This window comes from Pan paniscus, chromosome 8 (genome assembly GCF_029289425.2).
Source record: "Pan paniscus chromosome 8, NHGRI_mPanPan1-v2.0_pri, whole genome shotgun sequence".
NCBI lineage: Eukaryota > Metazoa > Chordata > Mammalia > Primates > Hominidae > Pan > Pan paniscus.
Window position 1 is genome coordinate 12,428,542 of NC_073257.2, and position 24,016 is coordinate 12,452,557.

At 56.8% G+C, this 24,016-nt stretch overlaps 5 long non-coding RNA genes across 5 annotated transcripts; all 5 read right to left on the reverse strand.

Moving 5' to 3' along the window:
* Positions 1 to 231: 231 nt before the first annotated feature.
* Positions 232 to 7,548, reverse strand: LOC117977909 (uncharacterized). Its single transcript, XR_010113142.1, has 5 exons — positions 6,407 to 7,548; positions 5,235 to 5,458; positions 1,979 to 4,233; positions 1,711 to 1,779; positions 232 to 542 (listed from the first exon to the last, which is right to left on the reverse strand). It is a non-coding gene; the product is annotated as an uncharacterized LOC117977909 (long non-coding RNA).
* Positions 7,549 to 7,952: 404 nt separating this feature from the next.
* LOC129393156 (uncharacterized) lies at positions 7,953 to 11,487 on the reverse strand. The gene is made up of 3 exons (XR_008619835.2): positions 10,513 to 11,487; positions 9,341 to 9,564; positions 7,953 to 8,339 (listed from the first exon to the last, which is right to left on the reverse strand). It is a non-coding gene; the product is annotated as an uncharacterized LOC129393156 (long non-coding RNA).
* Positions 11,488 to 12,040: 553 nt separating this feature from the next.
* Positions 12,041 to 15,592, reverse strand: LOC129393157 (uncharacterized). Its single transcript, XR_008619836.2, has 3 exons — positions 14,618 to 15,592; positions 13,446 to 13,669; positions 12,041 to 12,444 (listed from the first exon to the last, which is right to left on the reverse strand). It is a non-coding gene; the product is annotated as an uncharacterized LOC129393157 (long non-coding RNA).
* Positions 15,593 to 16,145: 553 nt separating this feature from the next.
* Positions 16,146 to 19,864, reverse strand: LOC129393158 (uncharacterized). Its single transcript, XR_008619837.2, has 3 exons — positions 18,723 to 19,864; positions 17,551 to 17,774; positions 16,146 to 16,549 (listed from the first exon to the last, which is right to left on the reverse strand). It is a non-coding gene; the product is annotated as an uncharacterized LOC129393158 (long non-coding RNA).
* Positions 19,865 to 20,251: 387 nt separating this feature from the next.
* On the reverse strand, positions 20,252 to 23,979 carry LOC129393159 (uncharacterized). The gene is made up of 3 exons (XR_008619838.2): positions 22,829 to 23,979; positions 21,657 to 21,880; positions 20,252 to 20,655 (listed from the first exon to the last, which is right to left on the reverse strand). It is a non-coding gene; the product is annotated as an uncharacterized LOC129393159 (long non-coding RNA).
* Positions 23,980 to 24,016: the final 37 nt, after the last annotated feature.

The following is a 24,016-nucleotide window of genomic DNA, read 5'->3' on the forward strand; positions in this document are numbered from 1 at the left end:
CTTGCACTTAGTTCAGAATCTTTAGCCACTCCATGTTCATGGTTATTTCATTTATTCAATGTAGTAACATGTTTAAACCTCTCCCGTCCTGGAAAAAAAAAAGTCCTACATTTAACCCTATCTCCCTCTTTCGCTTAAAGTCATCTGTAATTTTCCTTGCCATTTATTTACTCCATGTCCCAGGTTGAACAGTATCCACACACCCCCAAAAATTCATGTTCTCCCTAGGAATCTTAGAATGTGACTTTATTTGGAAATAGGGTTGTTGCAGATGTAATTAGTTAGGAGTGGACCCTTAATCCACTATGACTGGTGTCGGTGTCCTTAGAAGAAGAATAGAGGGAATGCAGAGGCACACACAGAGAGGAGGCCATGTGATGATGGGGGCGGAAACTGGGGTGATGCATCTACAAGCCAAGGAATGTCAGGGCTTGCAGGAAACCCCAGAAGCGAATGGAAAGGCATGGAGCACATTCTTCCTAGCATCTTCAGAGAGAGCATGGTGCTGCCAACACCTCATTTTGAACTTCTAGCTTCCAAAACTGTGAGAGAAAAAATTTCTGTTGTTTTAACAAGACACCCAGTTTCTGGTATTTTGTGACAGCAGACCTAGAAACTGAATATACCCTTTAAACCACCACCATTTTCCTTTTGGTTCCAAGATTCTTTCGTGTATGACCTGCGAGAGCCAAATCCAGTCTTTATTTGGCCTCTCTGGAGCACGTGGAACTCATTTATTCCTTATTGATGCTTCTCCCCCACATCCTTCTCGGCCTCCTTCATTGCTTCCTAATCTCACAGCCAGCTACCGCATACTGGAGTCCCTGGGTTCATCACCACCTTTTCCCACTCTGTTCATGCTCCACTGCAATCTCATCCAAATACCAGCTCTCCTCCCACCCCCATGCTGATGATTCCCCAAGCCCTCTGGCCTAAGCCTCTCTCCTGAGATCTACTTTGAGTTCCCCACTGCCTCCTGGACATTTCCACCTAGAACTTGTACAAGCACTTCAAAAACTACATGGCTAAAATGGAAGTCATGGTCTAGAAGCCTCCTTCCCAAATAAACCTGCTTTTCCTCCTGTAACCTGCATGTCAATGAGAGGCTTCACGTTCACACAGGGGCATAAGCCAGACACCTGGCATCTTCTTGGGCTTCTCCTCTGCACCCTTGGCCGTGGTCACTGAAGCCAAAGGACTCTGCCCATAAGGGTTTGGGGAATGTATCCTCTGCATCCCTGCTGCAGCTGCTTCAGCTCAGCCTCTTACCACCTCTTGTGGCTAGCGGAGACCTCCACTATACCAGACTTTCATGCTGCTCTGGGAGCACTTTCTTATACCACCTTGTTTTAAGCCATTCCCCTGCTTTGAATGCTTCAGGGTTTCCTGGTCACCTGCAGGATGCTGTCCTTAGCATTCCTCCACTTGGAATAACAACGCCTTGTAGCATCTGGCTTTCAGGAGTTTAGAGTGGAGGGGCTCTGCATTCAACTCCAGGACCTACCACATACTTGGTGCGTGGCCCTGGGCAACATACTTACTCTCTCTGTGCCTCAGATTCCTCACCTGAAAATGGGGATAATAATAGTACCTACCTCATAGGGTTGTTGTAAAGATTAAATGAGCGAGTATGTTCAGAGTACCCGGAACTGTGTCCAGCATGTCGTAAGTGGGCACTAAATATTAACTGCTATTGCTGTTAAGTATTACCTTTCCCCACTCATTTCTGTACAGCTTCCCATGTGCGTTGTTTTCCAGCCGATCAGAACACTCTTCCATCTTAGAAAAAAAAAAAAGAAGCCCCACCTGTGTTCCCCTGGCTCTTGGCCTTGACACACACTGTCTGAAATACCTTTCCCACCACCTCTCCTCCCATGCTCCCTATGAACATACTTCGACTCATCTTTTCTAACCTAAGTGCCCTCCCCTGCAGTCAAGCATGCTCTTCACTGAGCCTTCGTAAGGCCCTTGTGCTCACCTCTATTGCAGCACAGATCACATTGCATTATAAAGGACCATCTCCTGTCTCTCTCTCCATCTTTCAGAGTTTGCTGTATTGATCTTAGTGATGTCAGCACGTGGCACTCAGCTAGACAAAGAAAGCAGGCTCAATAAAGGCTGGTAGAATTAAGTAAAGAATTGTATAAAGGCATTAAATAGAGATGGGGTACAAATATGTCCCAGGCTGCCTGGGATAGTCCTGGTTTAGGCCATGGTCCTGATACATTTACTAACAACACCCTCTTTCACTGTCAAAAATATCTCCTTTGGACAATATATTATAAGGTCACTCTAGGTATTAGAGCTGTGATTCTCATCCTATCAGGCCCAATTTTCTCTCTGCTTAACAGCTATTTTAGAATACCCTATGCACTATCTTTAAATGGGATTGATAGGCAATAGAAACTGCCAATAACAGAATTTCAAAAAAACCAAGGTAATACCCTAAATAGAATGCTAAATGGAAAATGAAGGAGATTTTTTAAAAAGTAGCTTAAACTAAAATTATGTGTGCAGTATTTTGATGTGTAAATGCTTAGGTCTTACCCTTCTGGCCAAGATGGAGTAACAGAGACCAAAATTACTTTCTGACCTAAAACAACAAAAATACTGGACAAAATATATGAAACTATGGCCCTCAAGCAACAAAGGGAATCAATCACTGGAATCAAGCATCAAAAGGCAGTGATCCTCAAGAAATAAGAAACAAATGAGGCTAGCCCCACAATTGACCTCCCAAACACCTTAGAAAACTTTCCAGGCCACAGCACAGGAAGAAAGAATGCAGATGGAGCTCAGAGATCTTCCTGAGTTGAGAGGACAGAACTCTGAGTCTGGGAAGGCCAATGTGGCTAGAATTCATAGGGCAGAATGTTGAGGAGGAGAGGGCTGTACAGAGACAGAGCTCTGGAAATCTGAAGATAACACTTACCCTCCTTGACTGTTTAACAGAGTAGTGATCAGAGTATGCACGTATGAAAATCGCCTGAGAGGCTGGACCCGGTGGCTCGCACCTGCAATCCCAGCACTTTGGGAGGCTGAGGTGGGTGGATCACAAGGTCAGGAGATAGAGACCATCCTGGCAAACATGGTGAAACCCCATCTCTACTAAAAATACAAAAATTAGCTGGGTGTGGTGACACACGCCTCTAGTCCCAGCTACTCAGGAGGCTGAGGCAGGAGAATCTCTTGAACCTGGGAGGCAGTGGTTGCAGTCACCCGAGATCCAGCAAAGCATGGGCAACAGAGCAAGACTCAGTCTCAAAAAAAAAAAAGAAAAAAGAAAACTGCCTGAGAATGGAAAAAGGATCATCCACAAAGAGAGCCAGCCCCTCTTCCCCCCTGGCTCTTGGGACCCCGATCGCAAGGAGGGGAGGCACCTCGCGAGGCGTGGTCTCAGAGCCAGCCCCTCTAAGCCTTCTGGCTCTTAGGACCCCCATCACAGGGGGCGGAGGCACCCCCCGCGAGGTGGGCACAGAGAGCCAGCCCCTCTTCTGCTCCTGGCTCTTAGGACCCCCATCGCAGCGGGGCGGAGGCACCCCCCGCGAGGCGGGGACTGAGAGCCAGCCCCTCTTCCCCCCCTGGCCCTTAGGACCCCCATCGCAGGGGGAGGAGGCACCCCCAGCGAGGCGGGGTCTCAGAGCCAGCCCCTCTTCCCCCACTGGCCCTTAGGACCCCCATCGCAGTGGGGGGAGGCACCCCCAGCGAGGCGGGGTCTCAGAGCCAGCCCCTCTTCCCCCACTGGCCTTTAGGACCCCCGTCGCAGGGGGAGGAGGCACCCCCCACGAGGCGGGTACAGAGAGCCAGCCCCTCTTCTGCTCCTGGCTCTTAGGACCCCCATCACAGGGGGGGAGGCACCCCCAACGAGGCGGGTACAGAGAGCCAGCCCCTCTTCCCCGACTGTCTCTTAGGACCCCCATCGCAGTGGGGGGAGGCACCCCCAGCGAGGCGGGGTCTCAGAGCCAGCCTCTCTTCCCCCGCTGGCTCTGAGGATCCTCCGTGGACTCACAGCCTCTTTACCATATTGTGAGTAATATCATCTCCCCCTCTGGAGATTACGAACTCTTTCACAGACGGGTGTACACCCGTCTGTATTGGGAGTAATATCATCCTCTTCCTCCCTGAATATGAAGAACAGTATCACAGGGGTGTTTCTGCTCCCTGCGATATCGCGTGTCATATCCTCCTCTCCCACGTTGCAATTACAAGGAATATCAGTGGGGGCGTGTCCACCTGTAGGGAAAAGAAAGAGAGATCAGACTGTCACTGTGTCCATGTAGAAAGGAAAGACATAAGAGACTACATTTTCAAAAAGACCTGTCCTTTAAACAATTGCTTGGCTGAGATGTTGTTAATTTGTAGCTTTGCCCTAGCCGCTTGGCCCCAGCCACTTTGACCCAACCTGGAGCTCACAAAAACATGTGTTGTATAAAATCAAAGTTTAAGGGATGTAGGGCTGTGCAGGACGTGCCTTGTTAACAAAATGTTTACCAGCAGTATACTTGGTAAAAGTCATCGCCATTCTCTAGTCTCAATAAACCGGGGACACAATGCACTGTGGAAAGCCGCAGGGACCTCTGCCCTTGAAAGCAGGGTATTGTCCAAGCTTTCTCCCCATGTGATAGTCTGAAATATAGCCTCATGGGATGAGAAAGACCTGACGGTCCCCCAGCCCGACACCCGTAATGGGTCTGTGCTGAGGTGGATTAGTAAAAGAGGAAAGCCTCTTGCAGCTGAGATGGAGGAAGGCCACTGTCTCCTGCTTGCCCCTGGGAACTGAATGTCTCGGTGTAAAACCCGATTGTACATTCGTTCAACTCTGAGATAGGAGAAAAGCTGCCCTGTGGCGGGAGGCGAGACATGTTTGCAGTAACACTGCCTTGTTCTTCTTTACTCCACTGAGATGTTTGGGTGCAGAGAAACAAATCTGGCTTACGTGCATGTCCAGTCATAGTACCTTCCCTTGAACCTAATTATGACATAGATTCTTTTGCTCACATGTCTTCTGCTGACTCTCTCCTTATCATCACCCTGCTCTCCTACTACATTCCTTTCTGCTAAAATCATGAAAATCATAATCAATAACAACTGAGGGAACTCAGAGGCTGGTGCCGGTGCAGGTCCTTGGTGTGCTGAGCGCCGGTCCCCTGGACCCACTGTTGTATCTTTACACTTTCTCTCTGTGTCTTATTTCTTTTCTCAGTCTCTCGTCCCACCCAACTAGAAATACTCACAGGTGTGGAGGGGCAGTCCACCACTTCATCCACCTTCTGTCATATTGAAAGTAACATCATCTTCTTCCCTCCAGGATCGTGGGAATAATATCCCTGGGGGGTTTCCACTTTCTGCCATGTATGTAGTCATATCACCCCCTCCGCCGTGGAATATCATTAAGGAACATCTCACACGGGGCTGTATACTTCCTCCGATATTGGGAGTGACATCAACCTCTCGGTCTCTGAATATGAGGAAGAAAATCACAGGGCGGGTGTACACCTCGTGCTCTACGATGGGGAGTCATATCTGTCTGTTATGGGGAGTAATATCATCCTCTCCCTTTCAGGATACTAATAACAGTTTAACAGGCTGGGTGAACACAGCCTGCGATGCTGAAATTATCATCATCCTCTCCCCCTCTTCCTCCCCTGGCTCTTAGGATGCCCATCTCAGCGGAGCGAGCCACCCCCCGCGAGGCGGGGACTGAGCCAGCCCCTGTTCCCCCCCTGGCTCTTAGGATCCGTATCGCGAGGGGGGGAGGCACCCCCCGCGCGGCGGGGACTGAGAGCCAGCCCCTCTTCCCCCCATGGCTCTTAGGACCCCCATCGCTGTGGGGGGGAGGCACCCCCCGCGCGGCGGGGACTGGGAGACAACCCCACTTCCCTGCCTGGCTCTTAGGACCCCCATCGCAGGGTAGCAAGGCACGCCCCGCGAGGCGGGGACTGAGAGTCAGCCCTTCTTCCCCCCCCTGGCTCTTAGGAACCCCATCGCAGTGGGGGGATGCACCCCTGGCGAGGCGCGGACTTAGAGCCAGCCGCTCTTCCCCCCCTGGCTCTTGGGACCCCCATCGCAGGGGGGGAGGCACCCCCTCGTGGCGGGGACTGAGAGCCAGCCCCTCTTCCCTCCATTTCTCTTAGGACCCCCATCGCAGGGGGGGAGGCAACCCCCGCGAGGCGGGGACTGAGAGCCAGCCGCTCTTTCCCCCCTGGCTCTTAGGACCCCCATCGCAGGGAGGGGAGGCACCCCCCGCGAGGCGGTGACTGAGAGCCAGCCCTTCTTCCTCGCCCAACTCTGAGGATCCCCATCACACGGGGGAGGCACACCCCGTGAGGCGGGGACTGAGAGCCAGTCCCCCTTCCCCCACTGGCTTATGACCCCCATCGAGGATTCTAAGATCCTTAGGACTGACCTGGAGGGCTGTGGGTATTAGGTGTCCAAGAAGAAAACTCAGATCTGCCGACGACCGCAGGTAGCTTACTTGGGATTTACTATTCGACAGGTGTCCGAAAGCAGCCCGGGATCCGAAAGAAAGCAGGTCATTTGCAATCTTCCGGAGCCTAAGGGCAGAAGGCTGGTGAGAGAATTCCTAGGAGCTGTGGGGTTTTGTAGACTGCGGAGCCCAACTTTGCAGTATTAGCCACGTCTTTGTATGACGTCACAAAGGGGGCGGGGACCGGCAACATTTGGAATGGGGATTCCAACAACAGCAAGTCTTTCATGACTTAAAGGAAAAACTTCTGAAAGCCCCAGCCCAGGGGCTAGCGGATCTCACAAAGCCTTTTCCACTGTATGCGTCAGAGAAAAGATGGCAGCTGGACTTTAAACCCAAACTGTGGGGCCCTGGCTGAGGCCGGTGGCCTACCTCTCTAAACAGCTAGACAGGGTTTCTAAAGGATGGCCCCCCTGTTTGAGGGCCTTGGCAGCAACTGCCCTGCTAGTACAAGAAGCAAATCAGCTGACTCTTGGGTAAAACCAGAACATAAAGGCCCCCCAAGCTGTGGTGACTGAAAGCCAGCCCCTCTTCCCCTCCTGGCTCTTAGGACCCCCATCGCAGGAAGGGGAGGCACTCCCCGCGAGGCGGGGACTGAGAGCCAGCCCCTCTTCCCCCACTGGCTCTTAGGACCCCCGTCGCAGGGGGAGGAGGCACCCCCAGCGAGGCGGGGTCTCAGAGCCAGCCCCTCTTCCCCCACTGGCCCTTAGGACCCCCATCGCAGTGGGGGGAGGCACCCCAGCGAGGCGTGGTCTCAGAGCCAGCCCCTCTTCCCCCACTGGCCTTTAGGACCCCCGTCGCAGGGAGAGGAGGCACCCCCCACGAGGCGGGGACTGAGAGCCAGCCCCTCTAAGCCTTCTGGCTCTTAGGACCCCCATCGCGGGGGGGGAGGCACCCCCCGCGAGGCGGGTACAGAGAGCCAGCCCCTCTTCTGCTCCTGGCTCTAAGGACCCCCATCACAGGGGGGGGAGGCACCCCCCGCGAGGCGGGTACAGAGAGCCAGCCCCTCTTCCCCCACTGGCCCTTAGGAACCCCATCGCAGGGGGGGGAGGCACCCCCCGCGAGGCGGGGTCTCAGAGCCAGCCCCTCTTCCCCCACTGGCCCTTAGGACCCCCATCGCAGGGGGGGAGGCACCCCCCGCGAGGCGGGGTCTCAGAGCCAGCCCCTCTTCCCCCACTGGCCCTTAGGACCCCCATCGAAGGGGGGGGAGGCACCCCCAGCGAGGCGGGGTCTCAGAGCCAGCCCCTCTTCCCCCACTGGCTCTTAGGAACCCCTTCGCAGGGGGGGGAGGCACCCCCCGCGAGGCGGGGTCTCAGAGCCAGCCCCTCTTCCCCCACTGGCTCTTAGGAACCCCATCGCAGGGGGGGGAGGCACCCCCCGCGAGGCGGGGCCTCAGAGCCAGCCCCTCTTCCCCCACTGGCTCTTAGGAACCCCATCGCAGGGGGGGGAGGCACCCCCTGCGAGGCGGGGTCTCAGAGCCAGCCCCTCTTCCCCCACTGGCTCTTAGGACCCCCATCGCAGTGGGGGGAGGCACCCCCGCGAGGCGGGGACTGAGAGCCAGCCCCTCTTCCCCCGCTGGCTCTGAGGATCCTCCGTGGACTCACAGCCTCTTTACCATATTGTGACTAATATCATCTCCCCCTCTGGAGATTACGAACTCTTTCACAGACGGGTGTACACCCTCGGTGTACAGAGGGTGTACACCCGTCTGTATTGGGAGTAATATCATCCTCTTCCTCCCTGAATATGAAGAACAGTATCACAGGGGTGTTTCTACTCCCTGCGATATCGCGTGTCATATCCTCCTCTCCCACGTTGCAATTAGAAGGAATATCAGTGGGGGCGTGTCCACCTGTAGGGAAAAGAAAGAGAGATCAGACTGTCACTGTGTCCATGTAGAAAGGAAAGACCTAAGAGACTCCATTTTGAAAAAGACCTGTCCTTTAAACAATTGCTTTGCTGAGATGTTGTTAATTTGTAGCTTTGCCCTAGCCGCTTGGCCCCAGCCACTTTGACCCAACCTGGAGCTCACAAAAACATGTGTTGTATAAAATCAAAGTTCAAGGGATGCAGGGCTGTGCAGGACGTGCCTTGTTAACGAAATGTTTACCAGCAGTATACTTGGTAAAAGTCATCGCCATTCTCTAGTCTCAATAAACCGGGGACACAATGCACTGTGGAAAGCCGCAGGGACCTCTGCCCTTGAAAGCAGGGTATTGTCCAAGCTCTCTCCCCATCTGATAGTCTGAAATATAGCCTCATGGGATGAGAAAGACCTGACTGTCCCCCAGCCCGACACCCGTAATGGGTCCGTGCTGAGGTGGATTAGTAAAAGAGGAAAGCCTCTTGCAGCTGAGATGGAGGAAGGCCACTGTCTCCTGCTTGCCCCTGGGAACTGAATGTCTCGGTGTAAAACCCGATTGTACATTCGTTCAACTCTGAGATAGGAGAAAAGCTGCCCTGTGGCGGGAGGCGAGACATGTTTGCAGTAACACTGCCTTGTTCTTCTTTACTCCACTGAGATGTTTGGGTGCAGAGAAACAAATCTGGCTTACGTGCATGTCCAGTCATAGTACCTTCCCTTGAACCTAATTATGACATGGATTCTTTTGCTCACATGTCTTCTGCTGACTCTCTCCTTATCATCACCCTGCTCTCCTACTACATTCCTTTCTGCTAAAATCATGAAAATCATAATCAATAACAACTGAGGGAACTCAGAGGCTGGTGCCGGTGCAGGTCCTTGGTGTGCTGAGCGCCGGTCCCCTGGACCCACTGTTGTATCTTTACACTTTCTCTCTGTGTCTTATTTCTTTTCTCAGTCTCTCGTCCCACCCAACTAGAAATACTCACAGGTGTGGAGGGGCAGTCCACCACTTCATCCACCTTCTGTCATATTGAAAGTAACATCATCTTCTTCCCTCCAGGATCGTGGGAATAATATCCCTGGGGGGTTTCCACTTTCTGCCATGTATGTAGTCATATCACCCCCTCCGCCGTGGAATATCATTAAGGAACATCTCACACGGGGCTGTATACTTCCTCCGATATTGGGAGTGACATCAACCTCTCGGTCTCTGAATATGAGGAAGAAAATCACAGGGCGGGTGTACACCTCGTGCTCTACGATGGGGAGTCATATCTGTCTGTTATGGGGAGTAATATCATCCTCTCCCTTTCAGGATACTAATAACAGTTTAACAGGCTGGGTGAACACAGCCTGCGATGCTGAAATTATCATCATCCTCTCCCCCTCTTCCTCCCCTGGCTCTTAGGATGCCCATCTCAGCGGAGCGAGCCACCCCCCGCGAGGCGGGGACTGAGCCAGCCCCTGTTCCCCCCCTGGCTCTTAGGATCCGTATCGCGAGGGGGGGAGGCACCCCCCGCGCGGCGGGGACTGAGAGCCAGCCCCTCTTCCCCCCATGGCTCTTAGGACCCCCATCGCTGTGGGGGGGAGGCACCCCCCGCGCGGCGGGGACTGGGAGACAACCCCTCTTCCCTGCCTGGCTCTTAGGACCCCCATCGCAGGGTAGCAAGGCACGCCCCGCGAGGCGGGGACTGAGAGTCAGCCCTTCTTCCCCCCCCTGGCTCTTAGGAACCCCATCGCAGTGGGGGGATGCACCCCTGGCGAGGCGCGGACTTAGAGCCAGCCGCTCTTCCCCCCCTGGCTCTTGGGACCCCCATCGCAGGGGGGGAGGCACCCCCTCGTGGCGGGGACTGAGAGCCAGCCCCTCTTCCCTCCATTTCTCTTAGGACCCCCATCGCAGGGGGGGAGGCAACCCCCGCGAGGCGGGGACTGAGAGCCAGCCGCTCTTTCCCCCCTGGCTCTTAGGACCCCCATCGCAGGGAGGGGAGGCACCCCCCGCGAGGCGGTGACTGAGAGCCAGCCCTTCTTCCTCGCCCAACTCTGAGGATCCCCATCACACGGGGGAGGCACACCCCGTGAGGCGGGGACTGAGAGCCAGTCCCTCTTCCCCCACTGGCTTATGACCCCCATCGAGGATTCTAAGATCCTTAGGACTGACCTGGAGGGCTGTGGGTATTAGGTGTCCAAGAAGAAAACTCAGATCTGCCGACGACCGCAGGTAGCTTACTTGGGATTTACTATTCGACAGGTGTCCGAAAGCAGCCCGGGATCCGAAAGAAAGCAGGTCATTTGCAATCTTCCGGAGCCTAAGGGCAGAAGGCTGGTGAGAGAATTCCTAGGAGCTGTGGGGTTTTGTAGACTGCGGAGCCCAACTTTGCAGTATTAGCCACGCCTTTGTATGACGTCACAAAGGGGGCGGGGACCGGCAACATTTGGAATGGGGATTCCAACAACAGCAAGTCTTTCATGACTTAAAGGAAAAACTTCTGAAAGCCCCAGCCCAGGGGCTAGCGGATCTCACAAAGCCTTTTCCACTGTATGCGTCAGAGAAAAGATGGCAGCTGGACTTTAAACCCAAACTGTGGGGCCCTGGCTGAGGCCGGTGGCCTACCTCTCTAAACAGCTAGACAGGGTTTCTAAAGGATGGCCCCCCTGTTTGAGGGCCTTGGCAGCAACTGCCCTGCTAGTACAAGAAGCAAATCAGCTGACTCTTGGGTAAAACCAGAACATAAAGGCCCCCCAAGCTGTGGTGACTGAAAGCCAGCCCCTCTTCCCCTCCTGGCTCTTAGGACCCCCATCGCAGGAAGGGGAGGCACTCCCCGCGAGGCGGGGACTGAGAGCCAGCCCCTCTTCCCCCACTGGCTCTTAGGACCCCCGTCGCAGGGGGAGGAGGCACCCCCAGCGAGGCGGGGTCTCAGAGCCAGCCCCTCTTCCCCCACTGGCCCTTAGGACCCCCATCGCAGTGGGGGGAGGCACCCCAGCGAGGCGTGGTCTCAGAGCCAGCCCCTCTTCCCCCACTGGCCTTTAGGACCCCCGTCGCAGGGAGAGGAGGCACCCCCCACGAGGCGGGGACTGAGAGCCAGCCCCTCTAAGCCTTCTGGCTCTTAGGACCCCCATCGCGGGGGGGGAGGCACCCCCAGCGAGGCGGGTACAGAGAGCCAGCCCCTCTTCTGCTCCTGGCTCTAAGGACCCCCATCACAGGGGGGGGAGGCACCCCCCGCGAGGCGGGTACAGAGAGCCAGCCCCTCTTCCCCCACTGGCCCTTAGGAACCCCATCGCAGGGGGGGAGGCACCCCCCGCGAGGCGGGGTCTCAGAGCCAGCCCCTCTTCCCCCACTGGCCCTTAGGACCCCCATCGCAGGGGGGGAGGCACCCCCCGCGAGGCGGGGTCTCAGAGCCAGCCCCTCTTCCCCCACTGGCCCTTAGGACCCCCATCGAAGGGGGGGGAGGCACCCCCAGCGAGGCGGGGTCTCAGAGCCAGCCCCTCTTCCCCCACTGGCTCTTAGGAACCCCTTCGCAGGGGGGGGAGGCACCCCCCGCGAGGCGGGGTCTCAGAGCCAGCCCCTCTTCCCCCACTGGCTCTTAGGAACCCCATCGCAGGGGGGGGAGGCACCCCCCGCGAGGCGGGGCCTCAGAGCCAGCCCCTCTTCCCCCACTGGCTCTTAGGAACCCCATCGCAGGGGGGGGAGGCACCCCCCGCGAGGCGGGGTCTCAGAGCCAGCCCCTCTTCCCCCACTGGCTCTTAGGACCCCCATCGCAGTGGGGGGAGGCACCCCCGCGAGGCGGGGACTGAGAGCCAGCCCCTCTTCCCCCGCTGGCTCTGAGGATCCTCCGTGGACTCACAGCCTCTTTACCATATTGTGACTAATATCATCTCCCCCTCTGGAGATTACGAACTCTTTCACAGACGGGTGTACACCCTCGGTGTACAGAGGGTGTACACCCGTCTGTATTGGGAGTAATATCATCCTCTTCCTCCCTGAATATGAAGAACAGTATCACAGGGGTGTTTCTACTCCCTGCGATATCGCGTGTCATATCCTCCTCTCCCACGTTGCAATTAGAAGGAATATCAGTGGGGGCGTGTCCACCTGTAGGGAAAAGAAAGAGAGATCAGACTGTCACTGTGTCCATGTAGAAAGGAAAGACCTAAGAGACTCCATTTTGAAAAAGACCTGTCCTTTAAACAATTGCTTTGCTGAGATGTTGTTAATTTGTAGCTTTGCCCTAGCCGCTTGGCCCCAGCCACTTTGACCCAACCTGGAGCTCACAAAAACATGTGTTGTATAAAATCAAAGTTCAAGGGATGCAGGGCTGTGCAGGACGTGCCTTGTTAACGAAATGTTTACCAGCAGTATACTTGGTAAAAGTCATCGCCATTCTCTAGTCTCAATAAACCGGGGACACAATGCACTGTGGAAAGCCGCAGGGACCTCTGCCCTTGAAAGCAGGGTATTGTCCAAGCTCTCTCCCCATCTGATAGTCTGAAATATAGCCTCATGGGATGAGAAAGACCTGACTGTCCCCCAGCCCGACACCCGTAATGGGTCTGTGCTGAGGTGGATTAGTAAAAGAGGAAAGCCTCTTGCAGCTGAGATGGAGGAAGGCCACTGTCTCCTGCTTGCCCCTGGGAACTGAATGTCTCGGTGTAAAACCCGATTGTACATTCGTTCAACTCTGAGATAGGAGAAAAGCTGCCCTGTGGCGGGAGGCGAGACATGTTTGCAGTAACACTGCCTTGTTCTTCTTTACTCCACTGAGATGTTTGGGTGCAGAGAAACAAATCTGGCTTACGTGCATGTCCAGTCATAGTACCTTCCCTTGAACCTAATTATGACATGGATTCTTTTGCTCACATGTCTTCTGCTGACTCTCTCCTTATCATCACCCTGCTCTCCTACTACATTCCTTTCTGCTAAAATCATGAAAATCATAATCAATAACAACTGAGGGAACTCAGAGGCTGGTGCCGGTGCAGGTCCTTGGTGTGCTGAGCGCCGGTCCCCTGGACCCACTGTTGTATCTTTACACTTTCTCTCTGTGTCTTATTTCTTTTCTCAGTCTCTCGTCCCACCCAACTAGAAATACTCACAGGTGTGGAGGGGCAGTCCACCACTTCATCCACCTTCTGTCATATTGAAAGTAACATCATCTTCTTCCCTCCAGGATCGTGGGAATAATATCCCTGGGGGGTTTCCACTTTCTGCCATGTATGTAGTCATATCACCCCCTCCGCCGTGGAATATCATTAAGGAACATCTCACACGGGGCTGTATACTTCCTCTGATATTGGGAGTGACATCAACCTCTCGGTCTCTGAATATGAGGAAGAAAATCACAGGGCGGGTGTACACCTCGTGCTCTACGATGGGGAGTCATATCTGTCTGTTATGGGGAGTAATATCATCCTCTCCCTTTCAGGATACTAATAACAGTTTAACAGGCTGGGTGAACACAGCCTGCGATGCTGAAATTATCATCATCCTCTCCCCCTCTTCCTCCCCTGGCTCTTAGGATGCCCATCTCAGCAGAGCGAGCCACCCCCCGCGAGGCGGGGACTGAGCCAGCCCCTGTTCCCCCCCTGGCTCTTAGGATCCGTATCGCGAGGGGGGGAGGCACCCCCCGCGCGGCGGGGACTGAGAGCCAGCCCCTCTTCCCCCCATGGCTCTTAGGACCCCCATCGCTGTGGGGGGGAGGCACCCCCCGCGCGGCGGGGACTGGGAGACAACCCCTCTTCCCTGCCTGGCTCTTAGGACCCCCATCGCAGGGTAGCAAGGCACGCCCCGCGAGGCGGGGACTGAGAGTCAGCCCTTCTTCCCCCCCCTGGCTCTTAGGAACCCCATCGCAGTGGGGGGATGCACCCCTGGCGAGGCGCGGACTTAGAGCCAGCCGCTCTTCCCCCCCTGGCTCTTGGGACCCCCATCGCAGGGGGGGAGGCACCCCCTCGTGGCGGGGACTGAGAGCCAGCCCCTCTTCCCTCCATTTCTCTTAGGACCCCCATCGCAGGGGGGGAGGCAACCCCCGCGAGGCGGGGACTGAGAGCCAGCCGCTCTTTCCCCCCTGGCTCTTAGGACCCCCATCGCAGGGAGGGGAGGCACCCCCCGCGAGGCGGTGACTGAGAGCCAGCCCTTCTTCCTCGCCCAACTCTGAGGATCCCCATCACACGGGGGAGGCACACCCCGTGAGGCGGGGACTGAGAGCCAGTCCCTCTTCCCCCACTGGCTTATGACCCCCATCGAGGATTCTAAGATCCTTAGGACTGACCTGGAGGGCTGTGGGTATTAGGTGTCCAAGAAGAAAACTCAGATCTGCCGACGACCGCAGGTAGCTTACTTGGGATTTACTATTCGACAGGTGTCCGAAAGCAGCCCGGGATCCGAAAGAAAGCAGGTCATTTGCAATCTTCCGGAGCCTAAGGGCAGAAGGCTGGTGAGAGAATTCCTAGGAGCTGTGGGGTTTTGTAGACTGCGGAGCCCAACTTTGCAGTATTAGCCACGCCTTTGTATGACGTCACAAAGGGGGCGGGGACCGGCAACATTTGGAATGGGGATTCCAACAACAGCAAGTCTTTCATGACTTAAAGGAAAAACTTCTGAAAGCCCCAGCCCAGGGGCTAGCGGATCTCACAAAGCCTTTTCCACTGTATGCGTCAGAGAAAAGATGGCAGCTGGACTTTAAACCCAAACTGTGGGGCCCTGGCTGAGGCCGGTGGCCTACCTCTCTAAACAGCTAGACAGGGTTTCTAAAGGATGGCCCCCCTGTTTGAGGGCCTTGGCAGCAACTGCCCTGCTAGTACAAGAAGCAAATCAGCTGACTCTTGGGTAAAACCAGAACATAAAGGCCCCCCAAGCTGTGGTGACTGAAAGCCAGCCCCTCTTCCCCTCCTGGCTCTTAGGACCCCCATCGCAGGAAGGGGAGGCACTCCCCGCGAGGCGGGGACTGAGAGCCAGCCCCTCTTCCCCCACTGGCTCTTAGGACCCCCGTCGCAGGGGGAGGAGGCACCCCCAGCGAGGCGGGGTCTCAGAGCCAGCCCCTCTTCCCCCACTGGCCCTTAGGACCCCCATCGCAGTGGGGGGAGGCACCCCAGCGAGGCGTGGTCTCAGAGCCAGCCCCTCTTCCCCCACTGGCCTTTAGGACCCCCGTCGCAGGGAGAGGAGGCACCCCCCACGAGGCGGGGACTGAGAGCCAGCCCCTCTAAGCCTTCTGGCTCTTAGGACCCCCATCGCGGGGGGGGAGGCACCCCCAGCGAGGCGGGTACAGAGAGCCAGCCCCTCTTCTGCTCCTGGCTCTAAGGACCCCCATCACAGGGGGGGGAGGCACCCCCCGCGAGGCGGGTACAGAGAGCCAGCCCCTCTTCCCCCACTGGCCCTTAGGAACCCCATCGCAGGGGGGGAGGCACCCCCCGCGAGGCGGGGTCTCAGAGCCAGCCCCTCTTCCCCCACTGGCCCTTAGGACCCCCATCGCAGGGGGGGAGGCACCCCCCGCGAGGCGGGGTCTCAGAGCCAGCCCCTCTTCCCCCACTGGCCCTTAGGACCCCCATCGAAGGGGGGGGAGGCACCCCCAGCGAGGCGGGGTCTCAGAGCCAGCCCCTCTTCCCCCACTGGCTCTTAGGAACCCCTTCGCAGGGGGGGGAGGCACCCCCCGCGAGGCGGGGTCTCAGAGCCAGCCCCTCTTCCCCCACTGGCTCTTAGGAACCCCATCGCAGGGGGGGGAGGCACCCCCCGCGAGGCGGGGCCTCAGAGCCAGCCCCTCTTCCCCCACTGGCTCTTAGGAACCCCATCGCAGGGGGGGGAGGCACCCCCCGCGAGGCGGGGTCTCAGAGCCAGCCCCTCTTCCCCCACTGGCTCTTAGGACCCCCATCGCAGTGGGGGGAGGCACCCCCGCGAGGCGGGGACTGAGAGCCAGCCCCTCTTCCCCCGCTGGCTCTGAGGATCCTCCGTGGACTCACAGCCTCTTTACCATATTGTGACTAATATCATCTCCCCCTCTGGAGATTACGAACTCTTTCACAGACGGGTGTACACCCTCGGTGTACAGAGGGTGTACACCCGTCTGTATTGGGAGTAATATCATCCTCTTCCTCCCTGAATATGAAGAACAGTATCACAGGGGTGTTTCTACTCCCTGCGATATCGCGTGTCATATCCTCCTCTCCCACGTTGCAATTAGAAGGAATATCAGTGGGGGCGTGTCCACCTGTAGGGAAAAGAAAGAGAGATCAGACTGTCACTGTGTCCATGTAGAAAGGAAAGACCTAAGAGACTCCATTTTGAAAAAGACCTGTCCTTTAAACAATTGCTTTGCTGAGATGTTGTTAATTTGTAGCTTTGCCCTAGCCGCTTGGCCCCAGCCACTTTGACCCAACCTGGAGCTCACAAAAACATGTGTTGTATAAAATCAAAGTTCAAGGGATGCAGGGCTGTGCAGGACGTGCCTTGTTAACGAAATGTTTACCAGCAGTATACTTGGTAAAAGTCATCGCCATTCTCTAGTCTCAATAAACCGGGGACACAATGCACTGTGGAAAGCCGCAGGGACCTCTGCCCTTGAAAGCAGGGTATTGTCCAAGCTCTCTCCCCATCTGATAGTCTGAAATATAGCCTCATGGGATGAGAAAGACCTGACTGTCCCCCAGCCCGACACCCGTAATGGGTCTGTGCTGAGGTGGATTAGTAAAAGAGGAAAGCCTCTTGCAGCTGAGATGGAGGAAGGCCACTGTCTCCTGCTTGCCCCTGGGAACTGAATGTCTCGGTGTAAAACCCGATTGTACATTCGTTCAACTCTGAGATAGGAGAAAAGCTGCCCTGTGGCGGGAGGCGAGACATGTTTGCAGTAACACTGCCTTGTTCTTCTTTACTCCACTGAGATGTTTGGGTGCAGAGAAACAAATCTGGCTTACGTGCATGTCCAGTCATAGTACCTTCCCTTGAACCTAATTATGACATGGATTCTTTTGCTCACATGTCTTCTGCTGACTCTCTCCTTATCATCACCCTGCTCTCCTACTACATTCCTTTCTGCTAAAATCATGAAAATCATAATCAATAACAACTGAGGGAACTCAGAGGCTGGTGCCGGTGCAGGTCCTTGGTGTGCTGAGCGCCGGTCCCCTGGACCCACTGTTGTATCTTTACACTTTCTCTCTGTGTCTTATTTCTTTTCTCAGTCTCTCGTCCCACCCAACTAGAAATACTCACAGGTGTGGAGGGGCAGTCCACCACTTCATCCACCTTCTGTCATATTGAAAGTAACATCATCTTCTTCCCTCCAGGATCGTGGGAATAATATCCCTGGGGGGTTTCCACTTTCTGCCATGTATGTAGTCATATCACCCCCTCCGCCGTGGAATATCATTAAGGAACATCTCACACGGGGCTGTATACTTCCTCCGATATTGGGAGTGACATCAACCTCTCGGTCTCTGAATATGAGGAAGAAAATCACAGGGCGGGTGTACACCTCGTGCTCTACGATGGGGAGTCATATCTGTCTGTTATGGGGAGTAATATCATCCTCTCCCTTTCAGGATACTAATAACAGTTTAACAGGCTGGGTGAACACAGCCTGCGATGCTGAAATTATCATCATCCTCTCCCCCTCTTCCTCCCCTGGCTCTTAGGATGCCCATCTCAGCAGAGCGAGCCACCCCCCGCGAGGCGGGGACTGAGCCAGCCCCTGTTCCCCCCCTGGCTCTTAGGATCCGTATCGCGAGGGGGGGAGGCACCCCCCGCGCGGCGGGGACTGAGAGCCAGCCCCTCTTCCCCCCATGGCTCTTAGGACCCCCATCGCTGTGGGGGGGAGGCACCCCCCGCGCGGCGGGGACTGGGAGACAACCCCTCTTCCCTGCCTGGCTCTTAGGACCCCCATCGCAGGGTAGCAAGGCACGCCCCGCGAGGCGGGGACTGAGAGTCAGCCCTTCTTCCCCCCCCTGGCTCTTAGGAACCCCATCGCAGTGGGGGGATGCACCCCTGGCGAGGCGCGGACTTAGAGCCAGCCGCTCTTCCCCCCCTGGCTCTTGGGACCCCCATCGCAGGGGGGGAGGCACCCCCTCGTGGCGGGGACTGAGAGCCAGCCCCTCTTCCCTCCATTTCTCTTAGGACCCCCATCGCAGGGGGGGAGGCAACCCCCGCGAGGCGGGGACTGAGAGCCAGCCGCTCTTTCCCCCCTGGCTCTTAGGACCCCCATCGCAGGGAGGGGAGGCACCCCCCGCGAGGCGGTGACTGAGAGCCAGCCCTTCTTCCTCGCCCAACTCTGAGGATCCCCATCACACGGGGGAGGCACACCCCGTGAGGCGGGGACTGAGAGCCAGTCCCTCTTCCCCCACTGGCTTATGACCCCCATCGAGGATTCTAAGATCCTTAGGACTGACCTGGAGGGCTGTGGGTATTAGGTGTCCAAGAAGAAAACTCAGATCTGCCGACGACCGCAGGTAGCTTACTTGGGATTTACTATTCGACAGGTGTCCGAAAGCAGCCCGGGATCCGAAAGAAAGCAGGTCATTTGCAATCTTCCGGAGCCTAAGGGCAGAAGGCTGGTGAGAGAATTCCTAGGAGCTGTGGGGTTTTGTAGACTGCGGAGCCCAACTTTGCAGTATTAGCCACGCCTTTGTATGACGTCACAAAGGGGGCGGGGACCGGCAACATTTGGAATGGGGATTCCAACAACAGCAAGTCTTTCATGACTTAAAGGAAAAACTTCTGAAAGCCCCAGCCCAGGGGCTAGCGGATCTCACAAAGCCTTTTCCACTGTATGCGTCAGAGAAAAGATGGCAGCTGGACTTTAAACCCAAACTGTGGGGCCCTGGCTGAGGCCGGTGGCCTACCTCTCTAAACAGCTAGACAGGGTTTCTAAAGGATGGCCCCCCTGTTTGAGGGCCTTGGCAGCAACTGCCCTGCTAGTACAAGAAGCAAATCAGCTGACTCTTGGGTAAAACCAGAACATAAAGGCCCCCCAAGCTGTGGTGACTGAAAGCCAGCCCCTCTTCCCCTCCTGGCTCTTAGGACCCCCATCGCAGGAAGGGGAGGCACTCCCCGCGAGGCGGGGACTGAGAGCCAGCCCCTCTTCCCCCACTGGCTCTTAGGACCCCCGTCGCAGGGGGAGGAGGCACCCCCAGCGAGGCGGGGTCTCAGAGCCAGCCCCTCTTCCCCCACTGGCCCTTAGGACCCCCATCGCAGTGGGGGGAGGCACCCCAGCGAGGCGTGGTCTCAGAGCCAGCCCCTCTTCCCCCACTGGCCTTTAGGACCCCCGTCGCAGGGAGAGGAGGCACCCCCCACGAGGCGGGGACTGAGAGCCAGCCCCTCTAAGCCTTCTGGCTCTTAGGACCCCCATCGCGGGGGGGGAGGCACCCCCCGCGAGGCGGGTACAGAGAGCCAGCCCCTCTTCTGCTCCTGGCTCTAAGGACCCCCATCACAGGGGGGGGAGGCACCCCCCGCGAGGCGGGTACAGAGAGCCAGCCCCTCTTCCCCCACTGGCCCTTAGGAACCCCATCGCAGGGGGGGGAGGCACCCCCCGCGAGGCGGGGTCTCAGAGCCAGCCCCTCTTCCCCCACTGGCCCTTAGGACCCCCATCGCAGGGGGGGAGGCACCCCCCGCGAGGCGGGGTCTCAGAGCCAGCCCCTCTTCCCCCACTGGCCCTTAGGACCCCCATCGAAGGGGGGGGAGGCACCCCCAGCGAGGCGGGGTCTCAGAGCCAGCCCCTCTTCCCCCACTGGCTCTTAGGAACCCCTTCGCAGGGGGGGGAGGCACCCCCCGCGAGGCGGGGTCTCAGAGCCAGCCCCTCTTCCCCCACTGGCTCTTAGGAACCCCATCGCAGGGGGGGGAGGCACCCCCCGCGAGGCGGGGCCTCAGAGCCAGCCCCTCTTCCCCCACTGGCTCTTAGGAACCCCATCGCAGGGGGGGGAGGCACCCCCCGCGAGGCGGGGTCTCAGAGCCAGCCCCTCTTCCCCCACTGGCTCTTAGGACCCCCATCGCAGTGGGGGGAGGCACCCCCGCGAGGCGGGGACTGAGAGCCAGCCCCTCTTCCCCCGCTGGCTCTGAGGATCCTCCGTGGACTCACAGCCTCTTTACCATATTGTGACTAATATCATCTCCCCCTCTGGAGATTACGAACTCTTTCACAGACGGGTGTACACCCTCGGTGTACAGAGGGTGTACACCCGTCTGTATTGGGAGTAATATCATCCTCTTCCTCCCTGAATATGAAGAACAGTATCACAGGGGTGTTTCTACTCCCTGCGATATCGCGTGTCATATCCTCCTCTCCCACGTTGCAATTAGAAGGAATATCAGTGGGGGCGTGTCCACCTGTAGGGAAAAGAAAGAGAGATCAGACTGTCACTGTGTCCATGTAGAAAGGAAAGACCTAAGAGACTCCATTTTGAAAAAGACCTGTCCTTTAAACAATTGCTTTGCTGAGATGTTGTTAATTTGTAGCTTTGCCCTAGCCGCTTGGCCCCAGCCACTTTGACCCAACCTGGAGCTCACAAAAACATGTGTTGTATAAAATCAAAGTTCAAGGGATGCAGGGCTGTGCAGGACGTGCCTTGTTAACGAAATGTTTACCAGCAGTATACTTGGTAAAAGTCATCGCCATTCTCTAGTCTCAATAAACCGGGGACACAATGCACTGTGGAAAGCCGCAGGGACCTCTGCCCTTGAAAGCAGGGTATTGTCCAAGCTCTCTCCCCATCTGATAGTCTGAAATATAGCCTCATGGGATGAGAAAGACCTGACTGTCCCCCAGCCCGACACCCGTAATGGGTCTGTGCTGAGGTGGATTAGTAAAAGAGGAAAGCCTCTTGCAGCTGAGATGGAGGAAGGCCACTATCTCCTGCTTGCCCCTGGGAACTGAATGTCTCGGTGTAAAACCCGATTGTACATTCGTTCAACTCTGAGATAGGAGAAAAGCTGCCCTGTGGCGGGAGGCCAGACATGTTTGCAGTAACACTGCCTTGTTCTTCTTTACTCCACTGAGATGTTTGGGTGCAGAGAAACAAATCTGGCTTACGTGCATGTCCAGTCATAGTACCTTCCCTTGAACCTAATTATGACATGGATTCTTTTGCTCACATGTCTTCTGCTGACTCTCTCCTTATCATCACCCTGCTCTCCTACTACATTCCTTTCTGCTAAAATCATGAAAATCATAATCAATAACAACTGAGGGAACTCAGAGGCTGGTGCCGGTGCAGGTCCTTGGTGTGCTGAGCGCCGGTCCCCTGGACCCACTGTTGTATCTTTACACTTTCTCTCTGTGTCTTATTTCTTTTCTCAGTCTCTCGTCCCACCCAACTAGAAATACTCACAGGTGTGGAGGGGCAGTCCACCACTTCATCCACCTTCTGTCATATTGAAAGTAACATCATCTTCTTCCCTCCAGGATCGTGGGAATAATATCCCTGGGGGGTTTCCACTTTCTGCCATGTATGTAGTCATATCACCCCCTCCGCCGTGGAATATCATTAAGGAACATCTCACACGGGGCTGTATACTTCCTCCGATATTGGGAGTGACATCAACCTCTCGGTCTCTGAATATGAGGAAGAAAATCACAGGGCGGGTGTACACCTCGTGCTCTACGATGGGGAGTCATATCTGTCTGTTATGGGGAGTAATATCATCCTCTCCCTTTCAGGATACTAATAACAGTTTAACAGGCTGGGTGAACACAGCCTGCGATGCTGAAATTATCATCATCCTCTCCCCCTCTTCCTCCCCTGGCTCTTAGGATGCCCATCTCAGCGGAGCGAGCCACCCCCCGCGAGGCGGGGACTGAGCCAGCCCCTGTTCCCCCCCTGGCTCTTAGGATCCGTATCGCGAGGGGGGGAGGCACCCCCCGCGCGGCGGGGACTGAGAGCCAGCCCCTCTTCCCCCCATGGCTCTTAGGACCCCCATCGCTGTGGGGGGGAGGCACCCCCCGCGCGGCGGGGACTGGGAGACAACCCCTCTTCCCTGCCTGGCTCTTAGGACCCCCATCGCAGGGTAGCAAGGCACGCCCCGCGAGGCGGGGACTGAGAGTCAGCCCTTCTTCCCCCCCCTGGCTCTTAGGAACCCCATCGCAGTGGGGGGATGCACCCCTGGCGAGGCGCGGACTTAGAGCCAGCCGCTCTTCCCCCCCTGGCTCTTGGGACCCCCATCGCAGGGGGGGAGGCACCCCCTCGTGGCGGGGACTGAGAGCCAGCCCCTCTTCCCTCCATTTCTCTTAGGACCCCCATCGCAGGGGGGGAGGCAACCCCCGCGAGGCGGGGACTGAGAGCCAGCCGCTCTTTCCCCCCTGGCTCTTAGGACCCCCATCGCAGGGAGGGGAGGCACCCCCCGCGAGGCGGTGACTGAGAGCCAGCCCTTCTTCCTCGCCCAACTCTGAGGATCCCCATCACACGGGGGAGGCACACCCCGTGAGGCGGGGACTGAGAGCCAGTCCCTCTTCCCCCACTGGCTTATGACCCCCATCGAGGATTCTAAGATCCTTAGGACTGACCTGGAGGGCTGTGGGTATTAGGTGTCCAAGAAGAAAACTCAGATCTGCCGACGACCGCAGGTAGCTTACTTGGGATTTACTATTCGACAGGTGTCCGAAAGCAGCCCGGGATCCGAAAGAAAGCAGGTCATTTGCAATCTTCCGGAGCCTAAGGGCAGAAGGCTGGTGAGAGAATTCCTAGGAGCTGTGGGGTTTTGTAGACTGCGGAGCCCAACTTTGCAGTATTAGCCACGCCTTTGTATGACGTCACAAAGGGGGCGGGGACCGGCAACATTTGGAATGGGGATTCCAACAACAGCAAGTCTTTCATGACTTAAAGGAAAAACTTCTGAAAGCCCCAGCCCAGGGGCTAGCGGATCTCACAAAGCCTTTTCCACTGTATGCGTCAGAGAAAAGATGGCAGCTGGACTTTAAACCCAAACTGTGGGGCCCTGGCTGAGGCCGGTGGCCTACCTCTCTAAACAGCTAGACAGGGTTTCTAAAGGATGGCCCCCCTGTTTGAGGGCCTTGGCAGCAACTGCCCTGCTAGTACAAGAAGCAAATCAGCTGACTCTTGGGTAAAACCAGAACATAAAGGCCCCCCAAGCTGTGGTGACTGAAAGCCAGCCCCTCTTCCCCTCCTGGCTCTTAGGACCCCCATCGCAGGAAGGGGAGGCACTCCCCGCGAGGCGGGGACTGAGAGCCAGCCCCTCTTCCCCCACTGGCTCTTAGGACCCCCGTCGCAGGGGGAGGAGGCACCCCCAGCGAGGCGGGGTCTCAGAGCCAGCCCCTCTTCCCCCACTGGCCCTTAGGACCCCCATCGCAGTGGGGGGAGGCACCCCAGCGAGGCGTGGTCTCAGAGCCAGCCCCTCTTCCCCCACTGGCCTTTAGGACCCCCGTCGCAGGGAGAGGAGGCACCCCCCACGAGGCGGGGACTGAGAGCCAGCCCCTCTAAGCCTTCTGGCTCTTAGGACCCCCATCGCGGGGGGGGAGGCACCCCCCGCGAGGCGGGTACAGAGAGCCAGCCCCTCTTCTGCTCCTGGCTCTAAGGACCCCCATCACAGGGGGGGGAGGCACCCCCCGCGAGGCGGGTACAGAGAGCCAGCCCCTCTTCCCCCACTGGCCCTTAGGAACCCCATCGCAGGGGGGGGAGGCACCCCCCGCGAGGCGGGGTCTCAGAGCCAGCCCCTCTTCCCCCACTGGCCCTTA